Below are 18045 nucleotides of genomic sequence, written 5' to 3' on the forward strand. Positions count from 1 at the left end.
TTTTTATGGATCAAAGCACTCACAGTGATTTATCATTTTTAAAATATTCATGAATTTACCTTACAGTGAAACCAATGCCACCAGAACTACACTGAAATTAGACTGAACCAATGCCACCAGAACAACAGTGACATTTAGACTGAAACTAATGCTACCAGAACACAGACATTTAGACTGAAACCAAAGCCACAGAACCACACTGACATTTAAACTGATTTTTAATTTTGTAAATGATGTTCACAAAGGAAAAAAGTCAAGTCTTCAAAATTAATGTGATGCAAGGATATACAATGTTATAAACAATCTTAATATACTGGGCTTCAAATGATCAAATAGTACATGTTACTAGACAGTTTGATATATCAGAGTAAGTGCATACATACATTTTCCCCTTGGAAGATTTAAGCATATTGAACAAATTATAATCCAACTAAAAACCAGTAAGGGGTGATATTTGACAAAGGATGTACATGTACAATGCAACTTAAAACCAGTAACTAATTACTTGATAGAAAACTACAGTACCATTTCCTGTGTTCTACAAACCATTAGACAAATATACTATGTAGAATAACTTAATGGTAGTACAGTGTTTGGTCTAGAGAAGTGCTTTACAGGTAGGAGGACTAATGAAGAGGTAAGAGTTCTTGATTAACCTTAATAAAAGCAGTACTTTAGGTCAATGTTGCTGAAATGCATTGTACATGTATTATTTTTATTTCATAACTGCTCCAACAGAAATCTATGACATGATTTTTGTTGAAATTTTGAGATGCTGACTTTAAAATGCAACAAGTCATAATGGAGGAGTTGTGGACAACACATCAGAACAAGTTGCACTGAAAAATGCCAAAATCCAACAGCCATCATTTCTATAATTTTTTGTTCAAACATAAATTCCTGACAATATACACATTCTAAATATGATAGTTTAACACCCTGTTCAGTATCATAAAAATCCTACAAGTCCCTGAGGTTGAGTTGCAGACAACACATGAGACCAAGTTTTTCTGAAAAATGTTTTAAAAAACCAAAAGCTGTTATTTCTATATTTTGCCCAAACATAAATTGCTAATAATGTACTTTTCTCAACATAGAAATCTATCGCTCCATGTAGTTTCATTACAATCCCGCAAGAGGGGTAGTTGTGGACACCACACCAGACCAAGTTGTTCTGAAAAAAAATGCTGAAGTTTCAACTGCCATCAATTTTACAATTTTTGTTCAAACATCAATTCCTGGCAATATGCAGATTTTCATATGGTAATTTATGGTTACTACTAAAACTTTTAACTTTTCAACACATGAATTATTTTTTTTTTAAATCCTAATTTTTAACAAGTACATGTATTATGCACAGGCGCTTCTTTCTGTCTATGTGGGGGAAATACTATCAAACAAGGGTCGACTATCAATGCCCCAGTAGAAGAGAGAAACAAGCACCTGTGGTATTATGGCATATACATGTACATGTAGATACACTGAATGATAAAATGAAAATTTGAACTACATGTACATGTATGTAGAAAGGGGTAAAATAAACATGTAAGGTACATGTACATGTTAATGTAAAAAGGGGTAAAATGGTACCTGTACATTTTGTATGTAGAAAGGGGTAAAACAGCCACCTTAAGGTACATGTTCATGCACATGTAGAAAAGGGTGAAACTGACACTTGATTTACATATACATGTATGTAGAATCAAAGGTAAAAAAGGATACAGGAGCTACATGTACAAATAAATGTATGTAGAAAGAATATGTAAATGTGGAACAGTAGAAAAGGGCTAAATGGTTACCTAAGCTAAATGTAATATATGTACATGTAGAAGGGGTTAAAGTAGACATCTAAGGTAGATACAATGTTATGAATGTATGTGGTAAAGGGTAAACGGATACCTAAGGTACATGTACAGTAGAGCTCGCAGCATAGTCTGATAAATACATGGCATACCTCATAACTGGCTATTACTAAGGGGTTTTTTAATGTCCTTGACTACCCTGTCAGGTCTCGCATCTAATGCCAGGTATTTATTGCTTATTGGCACTTACTTAACAAGACCCCCATCTCAGCATCACCTGGATTCAATATACAACATGAAATGACTAATTAACTGAACAGGTACATGTACCTACTGGTGGTTTTACCTGTACAATTAATTATCACACACAGGTGGGTCACCTCAGTATTTTAGAATTAGTATACAAGTAGAATAAATTACAAATAATTTTTTTTTATAATCAAGGGTTTAAATTTTTTTTTTTAAGTCTGCATAATTAAATTTTTTCAAAAATATTTAGTTTTTAGGGAATGTGAAGATGAATTAGTGTATTTACTAATGTTTTAATGAAACAAACAGGCATGTATGTAGAACTCTTAGCTTTGATAGTTTGGGCATTTTGATACAAAACTGATTTGTGTGACAATTCATATATTTATCATTTATCATTTTGAAATATTTTTGAAAGATTTGTTTGCAGTTTAATAAATTATTTTGAAAATCATAATTAGAGAAAGCTATATTTTGCCTTTTTTTCAGTCGGACTTAACATTAAAATCGTCTTTTTTTCTGCTTTATGAGTTAAAAATCAGACTTTATTTGAGAAGTAGTTAAATTCAGATTTATTTAATTACTGACAGAGGGATATTCATTTAATTACTGACACAGTGATATTCATTTCATTACTGTCACAGGGGTATTTGTTTAATTACTGACACCGGGAAAGTTGTTTACAAATTAAAGTACTAACAACAAAAATGGAAATTTTTCATATATAACACACATAAAAATGAATGTAGGAAAAAAAGTCACAGGAAAAAAGTCACGGAAAAAAGTACAGATAAAAAGTCTCAGGACAAAAGTCACGGATGAAAAGTCACAATACATGAAAAGAAGTATTATATTCATATCTGAATTATCATATTAATACTTCTATTTTCTAATTTTATTAAATCTATGACATCTTTGTTCACCTTTTTTTCATGAGTATACCTTTTCAAGATATTTTATTTAATTGGAAAGAAATATGTTAACTGTCAACTTATTTAATAATTGTCAAACCCATATAATCATATCACATGTATTGTATCTGTATGTTTGTTTGTACAGTTGTATATGCTTTGGATTATTGTAATCCCTCAATAAATTGATTATTTAAAGACAATAAAAACATGACAAGAAAGAGACAACAACCAAAATAACACTGTGTGAGTAACCACAACATCTAGAGAGACGCAACAATCTAAATCACGACTTTTAAATTAGTATGGCGAAATAATCAAAACTGCAGTTCCATTTTATCAAAGAAAACTCACCGATAGAACATCTAAAGAGACAAAAAAAACCTAAAAAAACTATCTGAGTGAACAACCACAATATCTATAAAGAGATAGAGAGACAACAACCCAAAACAAGACCAATTACATGTCAGGACCTGCGTCACATAATATACAAGTTGTGTACTCAGAAATTCTAGCATGAATTGGTGAAAAAACGATTACAGCTGAAAAACGAGTATTCTGAACAATTATGTTCCTTAACTTGAAATGCCATGAAAAAAATTTTGGAAATAAAAAAAAAATACAAATTATGCTGAAGTAAACGTTAAAAAACATGTAAGAAAATATGTCAAATATGTCACAATAAATCAGTGTTTTACCCACATTTAATACCAGAAGTAAATCTATGTTCACAGCAAAAGTTTGGAGTAAATCATACCAAGTCAGAGTACTGATATTATTGTGATTTTATTCTTTGTGACTTTTTTTCCTGTGATTTTTTTTCCTACCAAAATTGTGACTTATTTTCCGTTTACCACAAAAATTGCCATGTACATTAACACTGCATATACATGTGTATATTAGTTCAATGTCAAGTAAAGTACATTTTTCTGAAATTCATTTTCATAGAAATTCACTTGCTTCAATGTAGCAGTGTAGAGAGTCATTCATTTTAACCATAACCATATGCTTCCAGGAATCTGACAAACAACCCTCTTAAAAGCTACCAAAATGTTTTCAATTACATTTTTAAAGGTACTTTTTACAGTGAATAATCCATTTATGATCAAACACCTGGACAAATCTTTAAGTTGCTCATTACAATTTGATTTCATTTAAAATCAAACTTTCACTTTGAAATGATATTGTTATTGAAAGTAAATATGGTTTTGTTTATTTGACATTATGATAAACAATCAATATATCATCTATTATTTTCATTGCATTTATCAGTTGTAAAGCAAATAAATTTCTTATACAGATCAGGCCCTGGATATTGTCATCTTCTGGTAGATTGTGCCCCCTGGAATATTTCCATATGCTCCAAATACATGTACATGTATGTATAAACTGTAAGTTAATAACATTTACTGTAACTATTTTCCCTACATTTCATTTTTACTAACACACCTACATATAATCCAAATGAACAAAAATAGTATTATTTATTTTTTTTTTTTGGTCAATATAACTCAAGACACTACAAGTATATACCTGAGACACTAGAAATTTATTAATCAATTAGTGAGTTGTATATTATATATATCTTTATTTTTATAACTTTTGGATTTCACAGTTACAAAATTTTCCTAAGTATATTAACTATAGAATATTCAAGGATGAACTGATATTGTAAAAACATAATGACTCTTTGTAGATTTCCAACTAACAACCATAAATTGCCAATAGAATCTGGAAGATGGCAAAATATTGCACAGGAAGACCAAAAATGCTTATAATGCAACAATGGTGATATTGGTGACGAATTCCACTATCTCTTTTTATGTTCATATTTTGAAAATGAGAAGAAATTAAGAGACAAACCAAACATAATTAAGTTCAATGAATTAATGAATAATAGAAACATTTCCGATTTAAACGATTTCAGCAAATTTATGTGTATTATTAACTCAAAAATGTAATCTCCTGTTGTTTGTTAATTTAACTCGTTTATACTTATATAATAAATGCAGATACCTCTGTATTAACTTTGTATTTGTCTATTTTTATATAAATTATCAATCCAATAAACTATGTATGTATGTATCATACATACAGTCTGCAGGTTGATCTACGTATCACCTACAATACTACTGCATTAACATACAATATCTTTTCCAGAAAGAGACCACATGAAGGTGCAGACAATCCTGAGACTTTAACAACATGGTACTAAAAAACAAGTTCTCGATGACAATCTGATCACCTACTAGAAAATGGGAATTACAGTACTAAACTCATTTTTTTGGAATACAAGTTCATATTAATAAACAAATTCATATCAATGTGATAAAATATTTTAGCGGTGAAGTATGATTCCTCCCCATTCAGGACTCACTTCTCCCTATCACTCCTGGAACACTGGCAAAAGGCACTCAGTAAAAATTTCCTGAACAAATGAAAAAAATACAACTTTACCATAAAATGACTTCACAAAAGCTTAATATTATCATACAAAATTACTTCTCTTGTGTATTAAAAGTACTAAAAAAATCTGAGAAAAGAAACAAAAATCACACTCGATGATTACTTCATGTACGGAAATATCTTGAAAAATATCCAGGCCTTATTTTAGAGCAGTCATATTTCTATTGTCACCTAACCCAAGCTCTTATTAAGAACAAACTTTTGATCTCATTTATCCAACTTTTATTTTTTACCTGTATTACCTGAAATTTCAAAAAGTTGGACAAATGGGAATGAACCATAGAAAGGACAAAAATGGGCACCATATGTTCATCTGTATAGAAAGGGGTAAAAGTACATGTACAATATATGTAGGAAGGCCAAAAATGAACTCCTGAGGTACAACTGATTTACGTGTACATAGGCTCATAGTTACATGTACAGCATTAAAAATTAAGACTTGGTCCAGGAGAGCTAACAAAACAATGCACATGTAAGTGTTATACTGGCTGACTCATTTTTTCCTGGATTTGTCATCAGTCTAACAATGTATCAATGGCCATAGATAACAGGATTATATTACTTCCTGATTATAACTGTTGTGTTGACCTTTGTTTATAGTGAACAATCTACAATGCACCAAAAAAAATCCCCAAAACTGCACAATTTTCAAAAACAGATTAAGGTGCTACAAATGTATTTATTCAGGTAATAAAGTTGATCTTTTTTGTATACTATAAGCCAGTGAACAGTTTTCCAAATGTGTCACTGAAAGCCTCTGGGAATATTAGTGTAATTTGCTAACTGTGCTACCCTCTTGAAATAAAGTATTATTATTACTATCCAGATGACATCAGGGAAGGAGGAGGACAAATTTATGTACATGCTCTGGTTCATGTGTTTGTGGGTATCAGGAAGCAAGCTGGGTCTCTTATTATTCAATCATTCATGTTCATTTTAACATCCATTTCATGTTCATCACCTGAATATAGCTGAAATATTGCTGCTCTGGCGTTAAACCCCAACAATCAATCAATCTTCTTATTCATGCTACAGTGTACTAAGTGTACATACGGCACACTTGTTGACATTTTTGAATCCACTGATCATCTTCTTTTTAGCTTTTCTATGAGGGAGATTTAGGGTGATGCTGCAATAAAGGATAATGGGTAATTTTGCTAGAAATTTAATTACGAAGATAAGACAAAGATACATGTCTGTAGGAAGGTATATGTCAAATACATTTACCCCCATAAGAGGTGACATCGGTTGGACATCGTCAAAACAGACAACTGCTTGTATACGTTTACTGTACAGAATATTACATTCCGATGATACGCACCTCACTCGTAGGATTATCGAATGGGCTACTAATATACAAAAGGCCTGGTATGCCAAAGTGAATGCATCCGTACCGACAATCAATGCAACCGATACTGTTAATGACACTCCATTAACTGTCAAAATGGTTATGTGAAAGATTCAAGAACGCTATGACGCTGTGGACAATGATTAATTTGTAAGACTTATTTAATGACACTAACAATGTTAATGGAAACAAGCTGTGAATATATCGTTTGTATAAAACCAAAGTGAAAACATAAAAATATTTAAAAGTACATCTTTCTAGACGTGTTCGTCAAATTGTTGCCCTGTTCCGTAGCGGATCGCTGCTGTCGCCAATGGAGATAGGTCGATATGCCCGGCCATATATACCACTAGAAAACAGACTGTGTCAACTCTGTGACTTGAATGTGTTAGATGGTGATAGACAGACACTTTATGATGACATATCCTCTTTATGACGTCATGTGATTTGAACTTTTTGAAAAGGCAAAAAATGTTATTGCTGACTTTGACACTCTTGATGATAATAATAAATTTATTAGAATAATGTCATGTGATGAAATCCAGCTTTCTTCATCATTATTTTGTAATTGAGTTACTTCGTGATTGAGACATTATTAACCTTTGATATAGTTATTCATGTCAATGGTAAATAGATATATATTTTTATCTATTTATTTACTTTTTTTTTGTTTTTAAATTTTGTTAACTAACTTTTAGTGCAGCTTATTATATATTTCAGTAAAGATATTAGTGATCAGTTTTAATTGATTTTTAGTAATTGGAAATTGATCTTTTACACACTTCTTATGTTTTGAAGGGTATAATTTGAGATTATGATAAGTAGATATATTTCTTAATATTTCTGAAACATTTTAAACCAGTCTGATAATGTTTTAGCGATGTTGTGATGTCCGAAATTATTTTTATAATTTAACTGTTTTTAGTTTTGTTTGTAAATAAATGTCACATAAGTGATCTTTAACAAATGCGATGTTTTATTGTAAATATTTCTTTGTATGATCAAATATGTGACAACATAAGGATTAATTATTTGTAGATTGTTTCTCAATGATTATTATGTTCCCTTGATAACTCTTACATAAACATTGTATTAAAATCAATTTAATAAGCCATTTAGAACATAATTTATGCTATAGTTCTGCTAAGAGTGAGATTGGGGGGGGGGGGGTAGAGAAATTTGCGAAAGAGGGAGATTTGTCACTGTGTCTCCTACATGGGAGGGAGACTTTCTCAAAGACAGACCCAAAAAGAGGGAGAGTTAACAGGTATGTTATGGTCAAACAGTACATGCATATTCTACTTTGGAGTAAACAATCTTTTGCATAACAGGCTGGCTAATCTACATTTGTACCTGTTTAGTAGTAGGCCATGAGATTTAGATAGCCTCTACATACATGTACTTTGTAATTTCAACCACTTGGTTATTCTTTACATGTAAGCAGCATGTATTTAATACTGCTATTATATACATATTAAGACTTTGTTGTTGTGCAACATTTTTTATTTATATGTTTAATGCGTACAAAAGTATATGAGCAACACAGATATTTTTATAATATTTCTCTGGAACTTCAAGTTGCATATATAAACATCCAAATAAAATCTCACAACAACAAAGTCTTATGTTACTGGACTGGATACTGACATGTCACCTATGAACATACAACAAATTTTACTGGGTGAATCATGCTCTCCAGTTTAACTTGGTTCATCACCCTCAATAGGACCAATACCCAAGTAATACAGATCTGAGATGTATGTGTAAACGTATGAAAACTGCGTCTTATTTACATATGCATGTAGCCACAGTCACATAGTGTAACAGTTACACAAATGGAAATGCTTGAGTAGGAAAGGTACAAATGTATAAGTATACAGAATGTAACAGAGGAGAATATCAGTACAAAAGTTCATAGCAGTGGTGGATCCAGGGAGGATGCTGAGGGTTGGCATCCTTCTTTTATATTGGAATATTTTGTCATTTTCATGTGTACCATTGACAAAATATGATAAATAATGTCCTAGTACCCCCTTTTCTAATGAACCCTGACTGGCACTCCTCCTTTTCAAAGTGTCAGGATCCACCCTTGCAAAGGATGCCAGTCAGTTCCATCCCACAGATGTAGCAATAGTATATGCAGAAAAAAGGACAGATATGATGAAATGTAACAAATTTTACCAGTATATTACCTAAATACAAAATAGTCTTTTAATAGCCTAGTAATTTGGAAAACTTTTAAAGTCTTTGGTAGGGAGGTCAGTCAAAATATGAAGTATATAGAAAATGTACAAGTTTATATTAGTTTGAAAGAGCCCAAGAAATGTAACTTACTGGTGCAAAAATTTTTAAAATCGGTCAAGGGGTTCAAAAGTTATTACAATTTAAAGTTCAAAATTTTGGTCATTTTTCTTGCGAAGGCAAAAATGTCACATTTTGGGCACTTCTGTGGCCCACATAAGTCAAACAGGTAAAGAAATTCATACATTGTGTCTTAATCATTTAAATAAAGCCATTTCATACTTTGATTTAAGCCATTCAGGAAACTTGTATCTTAGATACAAAGAAAATTACACTTTTTTAAAATTGGCAAAAAAACACTTTGGACTTAGTTTTTTTTTTGCTATGTGTCAACAGCATCGTGAATTAAAATGCCATTTTTGGATATTCATATTTGGAAATTGGAAGGTAGTAGAAATCTGATACTTTGCTGTTCTTTCAAGAGTAATCCATTAAACAGAAATAAATAAACAAATATTATGTCAAAACCTCTGATTTGTTTTTCATTGGAATCAGAAACACTGCGACAGACCCCCTTTTTTTTAAATGTGTTTTTTCAACAAAAAAATACATTTTTGCTTACTAAGAATTCAAAAAAAATAATTAATTTTTTCTGTCACTTGTTTTGTGTGGCAATAAAGTTGCTTGACTTGAAAAATCATGTTTTTTAGCTCAAAAAAATTTTTTGAGGTCGAAAATTTACATTTTAGGGTAAATTTTAGAGCTATTTTCAGTGGAAAAAATGGCGAAAGGTCAGACAAAAAAAGACATTTTGAATTTAAAAGCAGTTTTTAGCACATGACAGTTATTGTTATTGTGATTAAATATGTAAAAACACATTTTTATCAAGAAATAATTGAATTATATTTAAAAACCAACAAGCAAATGTTGAAAAATGGGGGTAAATCGAACATTTTTGAAAATTTCAGATTTAAAAAAAAACCCGCATATTTATGCTTATATTGATCAAAATATCAACCTACCATATACTTATGTGGTACCATTTTAAAGCTTAGAATCTAAGCTATCACATGAAGATACTTTCATCTTATTTTGCTATAAAATGTTTAATGTGGATGAAAATTTGTTAGGCCTATACCTTAAATGAAGCCAGACGATAATCAAAATAAACATACATTTTTGCCGCAAAAAGTGGCAAAATAATATTATATCAAGGTCTGGTCAATTCTAAGATTCCTAATGTAGTCTTGTAATGTTTTCTTGTTTAAATAGGGTCTTTTAACATAATAATAATCTCATTATTATGTTAAAATTGAATAAAATTTCAAAAACAAATGCTGTTTTCCCAAGAAATTGAGAAAATTTTTATGAATACATTGACTTGAACCAATGCGCATCCTTTCACTATGGAACTTTGAAGCCCTAGCTGTTTCCTCATGTGTACTATTATGTACATTAAATGATAATAAACAAAATATCATCATTTGATTAAGTTTAATGAACTTTTCGAAGTTTCCATTTCAGGCCAGAAGGGTTTCTTCACCAGGATCTACTATGTCTGCCAAATCTACAAAAGAGATTATGTACATAAGGACATTACACCTATTAACATCATTTACCTTATCAATTTACTTACAGTTAGTTTACTTTCTATTAAATCATAATCTGGTTTGCTAACAATCTGAAAAAATGTAAAACTTTATTTGATATTGGTTGCTCACAAAGCGGTTGACAAAAGATGTGGCAAGGAGTTAAAAACACCAAACTTCCTTTTCCAGAATAATTATCTTCATTTCAAAACAAGAAGATTGTTTTATACGGTTATATTAATGTTATGTTAAAAAACTTAATATGAATAATTTCGCTGCGTGATCCGTCTGGTTCTTCTATCAAGTGTTGAACTCTCTTACCAATCAGGTTATCGGGTTCAGTTGTGTCTGGAACTACCCTACTTACTGTACCCCACATGGTCCTACCTCAGACTCGGCCCATATTCGTCTCATAGCATAGCCCACTATGCTGCTCAGGCCATCTGAAATAAACAAGTAGTGGAATTCAATGAATATGTACTGTGAGGCAGTTTTAAAGCAGAGTCTAAACACAAAACTAATCGACAGTTCTTGTAAGTAATATATGATTCAAATGTAAATGCTTATTTGTTACCATAATTAAAAGACTCAAAAGTTTTATTATTAAAATAAATAAAGCTACTAAACTAAATCAAAGTATAAAAACTAACTTACCATGAATTCAAAACATCTCCAGAACTCAACAAAATGAAACTAAAATGATGAAAAACAAACAGAAAATAAAACTAAATCATAATAAAATTTACATCAGTGTTTACTTTTTATATGACAAAATAAAATAAATATTTAGGCAGCCTGTTTACTAATACTTTCTTCTGAAATAAATCAATAATTAGAAGAAAAAACATAGTACAAGTATGTTTCATATACATACAACAAAAGATTGGTATTATGAGTCAATCAATGTGATCCTAAAAAGGCCAAAAAATATTAAACCATAAATTAATTAAAATTAAATGATAAATAATGTATATTACTAGGATTTTAAACCTTTTCCAAGCAATTGTACATGTATATGAATATTAAATAAGTAGAGCATCTACAATCCTCTAAAAAATGAATATGTAAGTTAGCTGTTAAAAATTGTACATGAATATATAAAGTAAACTTAAGAAGATGCAGGTCATATGTAAAATATGCAATTGCCACATATATAAATCTCATCAAATAACTTCTATTTATCAAGTAAAGTACAAGCAGGGCTACATGATAATTGTTCTAATAAAAATCATAATTAATATATATTAACTGATAAAATGAAAACCAGAAAAAAAAGTTGTGTATCATTTGAAGAAGCAATTTAAGGTTGATTTTTTTTCTACATATGATAATTTTGAATAAATAAAACAGTTAAAATAAATATAAAGAAGGTTTATGCTTAAACATGTGAGTTTCATATAAATTGGGCACTACATATAAATTAAAATTGAATTGTCAAGGAAATTAAATGCAATATGTGCAAATTCTCCCAACCAATAGAAAAAAATCAAGGTAAAATACAGAGACTTCCGATAATATAGGAAAGTCGATAAAGTCCGAAAGATTTTGAATGGATTGCAATCAAACGTTGGGAGAATTTACCTCATTACATATTCATCGTTTAATAAAAATGTTATGGAAACATATTCCAACTAATGCTAAATGAGAGTAATCTTTTTAAATCAGCTCATGCAGAATCAAACGAAAATCAGACCTTCCAAGAAGGTGAATATAGTTTTTAAGCTTGCAGATGATAAAAGGTCATTCTAGAATTTGACCTTACGGAAACAGGGCGATTAGGCTTATATTAGACATAATTTAGGTACTTACCGTAAGTGATTGGCCTCCATGGCCTAGGTCCATCGTTGTCTGCACCACCAGTCAAAAATCCGTCCAGAAAACAGTCGGTAAAAGGCATTTATCCACGAGTGTTCGAAAATCTTAACAGAAGCTATGGCGGATCAGTAACATCCGGTTAGCAAGAACGATAACCGGTCCCGCTTTAATTTTTGTGAAAACCACGCCCTGACCACCCTAATATCCAATCGATTCCGCAAGCTATTATTGTTTTTCTTCTGAAACCAGGGTTACGGATGGACGCAGAAAGGATTAAATTTTCGGAATCCGACTGTCAGTGCATTCCGGGTACGCAAAAACTATTTTTTTTCAACATGTTTTTCCTTAAAATGACGTAAAAAATATGTTTTGTAACCAAAAAATTAGCCTGACAACCGGATTATCAAAATTGAAGATATTTCCAAAAATTTAAGCCATAAATGAAGAAAATCGGTCCAGTAATAGCTTGCGGAATGAATTTTGAAATAGGTATGATCTTTGACACATAGTTTTTCAGGCGGCCATTTTTCTCAAAGTATCGTCACTTCAAACGTTTGTACCAAATGACCATCAACTCCAATAACAATGAAAGTTGTATATTTAGAAAGAGAAATGTCTCATCTTCAATTACATATATTTTTATTGTCATGCAATGGATTTTTAACCATTTTCTAACGTGTTAAAGTTGACTCAAAATAGAGAATTTTGCTCTCGCAAGAATATCGATAAACGCACTACCGACCTCCCTATCTTTGGTGCAAACACACTTTGAAGTAAGCATTTAAAATCCCCTACAACAAAATTGATAAAATCCACGGTAACAGAACGATGTCAATTCCTCAAAATCAAACCCAAAAGTAATATAACGACACATTTAGACACATTATGACCAAGTACATATACAACTTAACGATGCCATGGAGGTGATGTTAATGCGAATTTCCATATAAAATTTTACATCTTGTACACAGCGTTTACATACGAATCAATTAACACTCTAAGAATTAATACCTAACTAGAAAATGCTACTTCATCTCAAATAAATCGGCATCTATAGGAGTTTTGGATTTTTTGTGTATGACAAATCCTGTCAGAATTTAATCCGGAAGTTTTCAATGTATGTAGTGACTGTACGCAGGCGCAATAGCATAACTATTCACCGCCATAAATCAAATTGCAGCTACTTGTATCCTCCGTAAATAACCGAACTCCAAAGCAGCAATCGAAACTCTTTTACCTTTCGCGTTACACAACATAAAAAAAACCAACTTTATAGTGTAGCGGAAAGGTATGGTCTAAAATGTGTAACCCGTACCCGTATCCGTATCAACATTTCCCCCGTACACAAATATTATTTTGCCAATTTCTTCATTATTACATGATATTGGTACACAATTACTAAATGACATGCTGGTTAGGCAAAAATTAATAATTTTTTAAAATGTTCGTCGAAAAAAAGATACGTGTAATGGAAGTGACTTCAATCTGATAATCTGTTTACAATATTCAATATTTTATTTGTTCCACCACCCAAAAGCAATGTCCTCGTTTACTCCATCAAGACACGGACTTCACAATTGTTTCTGACTATACAACGATCCTATACCTAATGTGAAATCTGCAATGGATGTCGAAGTTATACTCGACTCTGGGTTCAGATCAATGGACCAAACAACAAAAGCATGTTCAACCGCTATATCTGTTATGAATTCTGGATGCCACCCATCTGTGTTAAATTCGTTGACATGTTCTTCTATCATACGTCATATGTGTTGCAGTAAATCCCTTTACGGATGTGAACTTTGGCATACTGTCTCAAACCGAACTATTAATGTTAGAAAGAGCTCGCCGTTTCATATGTAAAATTCTACAAGGTCTCATACCACGTACTCGTTCTGACAAATGCACTATTCTTTTAGGATGGACTAACTTGGAAAGTATCATGGACAAATGCAAACTTTTATTCTTTTGCTGATTTTGTAGGCTTCAACCAAGTGCTTTACCGAAGCGAATTATGATTACTAGACTTATGGAATACAAATATATTTGTGTGTCTGAACAACTTGGATTCATCCCTGACATCTACCGAATCGCCCTGAAATACGGGTTAGCAAACTATATAGTAGACTTTGCAAACTCTGGCACTTTCTGGTCCAAAAGACAATGGTCAAGTATTGTTAATATCCATATCAACAACACTGAACAAACGATGTGGTATGCAAGGGTTTCGTCGGATCCGGAGTTTGGTATGTTCATCAAAATACACCCTACGATTAAACCACAAAGAGCATGGACAGTTCTCAAGCAGATTCCTGAACTTTGTGAAAATGTGAAATATGTAATAGACCTTTGTTGTATGGTGTGGCTAGAACCATATCAATTGCTCTGCGATAAGTGTGGAACATTTTTTCACGACCTGATTGAACATTTACTGGTGGCATGTGATTACGTCATCAACGATAGAGACGATTTATGGAGGGATATCATCAATATCAGCCCTATCCAGTTTAGTGTATTCTTAGATAATCAGGCGCGTAGCTGCCGTTAGGCAAAAAAGGCCTTTGCTTGCACTTAATTTTGCCATTTTTTTTTTGGAGGAGATTGCATTTTGTTTTCTGTTAATGAGTTAAAGTTTTCATTATTACTTTTAAGCTTAGTAATTAGTTCTTTTCTATTTGAATTGTAGGCTGGGCAATGAATGAAGAAGTAAAATTCATCTTCTATTTGCCCAGTGGTACATTTTGTGCAAATTCTGTTATTTTGAGGGATATTTTTTTATAGCGACCTTTCTCTATTGCTAGGGAGTGGGCACTTGTTCTATATTTACAAATTGTTGACCTATCAGACTTGTATCTACAGACACCAACATAGGAAGGCCTTTGTTTTTTTTATTTGGTTTTGTCTATAGTTAGTTTTATAGAAAGATAATTTATTGCTTTCACCTACACTACTATTTCGGTTTTGTAAGTATGATCATGGGGTCTTTGTTTGACATTAGATAAGATGTTTTTGATATTGCTATTATTATCAATTAAGTAGCCAAAACCACGTTTCTTTATCCATAACTTAATTGTTGTTATCCATTTATTTGAATCAGGGATACTTGTATATATTTTGTTTACCAATGTATTCGCTGACTTTGAGATATGTTCCCAAAATTTTATTGCTAGTAGTTTTACTTTCTCTTGTGAAGGGTGTCTATTAAGCTCAGTTAAGCATGCAACATTTGTTGTTTTATTATGTATTCCTAAATTTTTTTTAATAAATTTGATATGTAAGCGTTCAAATGGGTCAGTATCATTAAGATTGCAATATGCACCCCTCACTTACATCTAAAAGTGGTTTTGCTATTATCACGTGATTATCATATGATTTCGTTCTGGATATAAACAGGAGTGAACTGAGCTAGGTGTTTCCCATTTAACTGTTGAGTCTCTCTGTATTTTACATATACTAATGTGTTTGAAAACGAGATTGAGTTAATTTTATATGAGTAAAAATTGTCGCTATGATTGGTCAATTCAGTCGGTATTTAGTATTAAGCGAGTTCATCGGCGTGGTTTATCGACACTCTTCACGTTGACCTACTCCCAAACAGAGTGGGGAAACACTCTTGGACCCATGTGAGGTCTGGGAGTAGGCCAGAGCGTCAGCGCAGCAGCCCAGCCCCTAGTAGGACATACCCTGACCGAGTTCTTCGGTCAGGTATCTCGAAGGCTGCGCTCCGCCACCAACACCAGTTGGTTCTACTAACCCTCTAACATCGACCGTGAGAGACCTGTATTGGTATTCAAGGTCGTTAAAAACCCCCAATCATCATCGTGGTCTATCGACCGTCCGTGCGAGACTCGTAAGAGTAGTCAAGGACGTTAAAAAACCCCTTAGTAGTAGTGGTTTATCGCTTCTTCTATAGATAGCCATTCAGGTGTGTAGCATGCCGTCTCTACGCTGTAAGACTTACAGTCTGTACGTTCTTTGCTTCTAACTTATCTACGGTTATGCCGTTTTCTCATAGGAATGTAACACTCCGAGAGAATACTTTGGTTTAGATTTATTCGGACCTTTCGGCTTCTTTATACACTAAATGATCATGAAATTATTAGTATTTCTGGTTTTCTGTCGAGCTACAAATATGGCACGGTAACAAACGTTTAGGGTGTTAGTCAGTCACTTCCAGTTGCATTGTCATACTGGTTAATTTTGAAGTTATTAATCGTTATGCATTTATAAGCGATATGCACCATTGTTTTACATCAAAGGCTTTGTACTTGGTCAAATAAACTATGTGTTTCTAAAAAGAGTTTTCATTTGTACAATGTTATAGTTATAGAGCCCAGATCACGAACGTACCACATAACAGGGTGTCCTGTATGAGGTTACTAAGTCAGAATATAGGTAGTTGATATTAACACAAATCTGGAAAAGCAAACAACACAGCTGTATAATACCGAGAGGATTCGTTGATCAGAACGCTAGCACAAATAAACACCGTACACTACATTTTGCACATTTCAAAGTGTTAACTGGCCATTTTCACTGTGAAACTTGCACATACAGACGACCCCCGTTACATATGTAACCCGAAATTCCCGTACCCCAAAAATCAAAGACCCCATGTGGTTCCGGGTGTTAAAAGAATAGGCCGCAGTAGCGCTAAGCTTGTCGTAAAAGGCGACTAAATAGTGCTCAGAACCCTGACCGGGGGCTAGTGCGCTCTGCCCACAGAGCTAGTAGGTTGTGTGCCCCAGATGGTGGAATGGGGTACCCCTGGTATGTTACATGCTGGGGTCGCCAGGCCAGGCCATAATACGGAAAACCTGATCGCAAACCATAGTGGTGCAACGTGTTTGGAAAGATGCCACGACCTCGCACGCTAAAGAACCCTTCCGTGGTATTCTCTAGGAGTAGGAACCATTGGGCTCCGCCACAGGAGGCTAAATTGCTCAACCCTACCCACCTCTCCCTATTTCCAGAGGCAATCAAAATTCGTCAACCTCATTATCCTCGTGTCCCATCCCATTTCATCATCATTTTATATTCATTTTATCATCCATTTCATGTTCATCGCCTGGATATAGCTGAAATATTGCTGCGCGGGCGTTAAATCCCAACAATCAATAAATCAATCAATAATCAAAGTCCGCTATTTTTGTTATCTGTACTAATTTAATGCATATTTGACATTAGAACATCTTAATACTATCAAAATTTTCATTGACGATGAATTGAAATCGCATCAGATTCTGTTTATTATGAGACTTCGTATTTCATTCTGGATAAGATCATATCCATTCTTTACTGGTACGGGGATTGACGCTAGATACAGTGCGGAATTCAAACTCAATCACTTCTTTTTAAACCAATATAAAATATTCAAAAGTTTATCCAAAGTCTTCAAGGTGAAGTTTTAATTTCTTAATGATTTTAGAAAAAAGGTAAAATTCGGACAGGAAAGTGAGAAATAGTCAATAAGTAGTTATAAGCTAAAGAAGTAACATTTTTTACTTAAAAGTGGTTAGAATAGCACATATCACAAAAGGATACAAGAATATCTTCCGTGACGTCGCATTTGAAATGATGAAAATTCAGAAAATTTGGTTGCTAAGGACTTATTTGCACTAAAC

At 32.6% G+C, this 18045-nt stretch overlaps 1 protein-coding gene and 2 long non-coding RNA genes across 12 annotated transcripts in view; 1 reads left to right on the plus strand and 2 right to left on the minus strand.

Annotated features, from left to right (window-relative positions):
* LOC148623148 (SHC-transforming protein 1-like) overlaps positions 1-13551 on the minus strand; it is a 35288-nt gene extending 21737 nt beyond the window's left edge. For 3 of the 4 annotated variants that reach the window (XM_088573708.1, XM_088573712.1, XM_088573711.1), the window contains exon 1: positions 13433-13551. The gene's annotated coding sequence lies outside the window, so the exon portion shown is untranslated. The remainder of the gene's footprint in view (positions 1-13432) is intronic. The other variant, XM_088573710.1, reaches the window with a different exon arrangement.
* Positions 49-5243, plus strand: LOC148623149 (uncharacterized). 7 transcript variants are annotated; one of them, XR_015920785.1, is made up of 4 exons: positions 49-637; positions 4263-4340; positions 4659-4759; positions 5123-5243. It is a non-coding gene; the product is annotated as an uncharacterized LOC148623149 (long non-coding RNA). The 7 variants fall into 7 exon arrangements; XR_015920786.1 differs by having other exon boundaries at positions 4659-4750; XR_015920790.1 differs by lacking the exon at positions 5123-5243 and adding an exon at positions 1098-1263 and having other exon boundaries at positions 4263-4353; positions 4659-5112.
* LOC148623150 (uncharacterized) lies at positions 9624-13438 on the minus strand. Its single transcript, XR_015920783.1, has 2 exons — positions 12416-13438; positions 9624-11049 (listed from the first exon to the last, which is right to left on the minus strand). It is a non-coding gene; the product is annotated as an uncharacterized LOC148623150 (long non-coding RNA).
* Positions 13552-18045: the final 4494 nt, after the last annotated feature.

This window comes from Perna viridis, chromosome 3, assembly GCF_037379345.1.
Source record: "Perna viridis isolate PV_CMFRI_1.1 ecotype Kerala chromosome 3, ASM3737934v1, whole genome shotgun sequence".
Lineage (NCBI taxonomy): Eukaryota > Metazoa > Mollusca > Bivalvia > Mytilida > Mytilidae > Perna > Perna viridis.